The sequence below is a fragment of the Penaeus monodon genome, unplaced genomic scaffold (assembly GCF_015228065.2).
Source record: "Penaeus monodon isolate SGIC_2016 unplaced genomic scaffold, NSTDA_Pmon_1 PmonScaffold_293, whole genome shotgun sequence".
Taxonomy (NCBI): Eukaryota; Metazoa; Arthropoda; class Malacostraca; order Decapoda; family Penaeidae; genus Penaeus; species Penaeus monodon.
In genome coordinates this window covers 30,001-32,786 of record NW_023657603.1, presented here as the reverse complement: position 1 = coordinate 32,786, position 2,786 = coordinate 30,001, and the positions used below count along the sequence as shown (strand labels likewise).

The 2,786-nt window shown below is 38.8% G+C and overlaps 1 pseudogene; it reads left to right on the top strand.

The window, feature by feature from the left end:
• LOC119570492 overlaps positions 1-2,093 on the top strand; it is a 3,140-nt pseudogene extending 1,047 nt beyond the window's left edge.
• Positions 2,094-2,786: the final 693 nt, after the last annotated feature.

The following is a 2,786-nucleotide window of genomic DNA, read 5'->3' as shown; positions in this document are numbered from 1 at the left end:
TTTGGACAGGGTAGTACTCGGTATTCACACACAGTATAAATAAAACCGTTTTGTCAGATTTATTAAAAAAATAACGAGAAAATAGGCCTACAACTAAATAACAATCTCTTACACACTAGCACGACATTCATGAATTCCACATACTATGATTAAAGCCTACATCCCATTCTATTTTTCAAAACACTTTTGAGGCTAGCATTCCTGTAATAATAAAAAAAAAATGTAAGGTTATTAGCCTAAAAAAGTAAATGTATAGTTCTTTAACACAGTTTTGATAATGATGAGTACACGAAGGATATTTACTGTATCACTCCTGGATTTTTCTCTAATGCTCTTCCATAAAAAAGGGTTCAAATTCATGAATTAAGTGGGTAATTCGTGGGACGGATAAATTTTTTGTTTCTCGCATTTACGCGGAATGCAGTGGCAGCACAAGACACCGAATTAGCAAATGTTAGCACAATCAAACCGCGCTTTCCCGCTCATAAGTGGACACGTCATCCAAGTGGTGCCATAGTAACCAATCAGGACAAAAAAATTTATCAGTATCAGTAAAAGGAGCGAAAACAAAAAAATCGACACTTTTGATGAAGCTGCGAATCTCTTTTTTTAATAAGCTTACTAACAAACAGGAAAAAAATCACATTTTTTTTGTGTTACCACATATCCCAGTGGGAGATTATATATAAGTAATTAATGCATGCAGTTTAATATCCCTTTTAAGTGGTTGTATATAAATAATTTGATCATTTATAGATTTTCTTGCAGGGGCAAGTGTTAAAGTTTTTTATATGATATAAATGTTTTACTAACATAATACTACAAAACTTTCCGACCATTTCAGGATACATATCTTCTATTTTACATTGATTGTGGCTTCCTTAATTAATTTTTTTAAAGGGTAATGATTTCTCCACTCAACAAAGTAAAAGTGTAAACACTTGAAAAAAAAAATGTGTAGTACTGGTGTTAAAAAGCTTAAAAAAAAAAATGCAAGAGAATTGTGAAAGCCGTTGGCTTGACTCTACTTATTGTTTTAAGTGGGGAATTTTCAGGTTATGCTGCAAGGGCCGTGTGCTTTGGGTGATACTTGCGATTCCCAAAAAGTGATTGTGGCTCGAAAGTTTAAAAAGACACTAAAACATAGAGGGAAAAGGATCCCTAGGGGACTGAAAATTGACACAGTACTACCGGCAGCGTGAGTGTGCATGTCAGAAGGGGACAAAACTAAGGAATACGGCTTTGATGGCAGTGGCAACGAAGAAGATCCATTTGATATCATAGGGGAGTACAAAGAAGAGGGGGAAAGGATGTGAGCGACAGGAGGTGAATGGATTGCCTGGCTGAGTCCAAAATCGGGCGGATAGTAACCCAGGGAGATGCCGCGAAGGGAAAATTTGCCCTCAGTTACATCCACCCCGAGAAGGGGAAAGCAAAGAAAATTGCCTAAATGATGACCTCTGATCCTATCTCTGAGAGGAGTTCAAGAGAGGCATTCTAGCTCAATTCTTCCAGAAGAAGAAGGATGGGATGAATGCTTAAAGGATGTTGAAAGATATCAGGGTGAGTCCTTTGAAGATTTGTTAAATAGCAACAAAGCTATCCACATGAACTTCACTCTCTAAAAGTGTGGCCATTCCCAGAAGATGTCATTCTCTATAATCATGAGGACTTTGGCAACAACAAGGGTTTGGGCTGGTTTTGGGTAAGTACAGAATAGGGAAGAATGGGATGTACCGAAATTAAGGACCAGACCATACCCCAATCATGGAAGATTTTAGGAGGTGGGTGCAGAAGAACAAAGAGAAGGATTTACAGTTCAAGTCAACCCTATGTGCCAGATTTAAAACCGTATAAATGGGAAGGCCGGGGTTGCAGTTGTAAAGGAGAAGGGACCAAAGGAACCTCAGAGAGAGAGATCTTGGCAGAAGAGGAGTAAAATACTTCTGTGATGACATGGATGGAATAACTCACATCCCAAGGACAATGCTGGAGCCCAAAGAATAGAGAACTACCCGCCCGATGGAAGAGCCAAGGTTTGCCAAGGGGTTCAACCTCCACGTCCATCGCCGTCGAGCGGGGACCAGACCTAAAAAACCCCGGGAAAGATTAAATGTTTCTTCTGTGTGGAAGAGGGACATTTAGTCATAAACTGTCCACAGAAGAAAAGTTGTGATGCTAGCAAAGAGTAAAAAAAATCGTAATTCCTACTTTAGCGTCTTCTATTCTCAGATATCTTATGACTAAGGTGAAGGTACCTAATAGTCAAAAGTCTTTTACTGCAGTTCGAAAATTAGGCGAGCCCAATATTTGGGTTTAATTATTCTATGTACAGTGTAGTAGATGGTTGCCATCTACTACTTGGACTAGTCTATATCTCTTTATGGAGTGTTTGTTGTGGGTGTGACCGCCTACAGGTGTGGCTGAGTGTTGAAGGTGAAGTGGAGATCAATGGGGGAGCCGGCAGGTTCCCCCGTCGGCTAAGGACTGGGCTGCTTGTTGTTGTAATTTTCTGGAGGATTTGGGGGAAAGTGATCTCGGTTGGGAGAATCAGTAAGTCATTATCCATCCTAACACTATATTTACATTTAAACCACATGTTCAGTAATTAACCATCATCACGTCATCGAAAGTATTCAGCACACTCATCATCATTAGCACACCATAATGTAACATATCGATAAACAGAATGATATATATATAGATATATAGATAGATAGATAGATAGATAGATAGATAGAGAGAGAGAGAGAGAGAGAGAGAGATAAATAGATAGATAGATATGA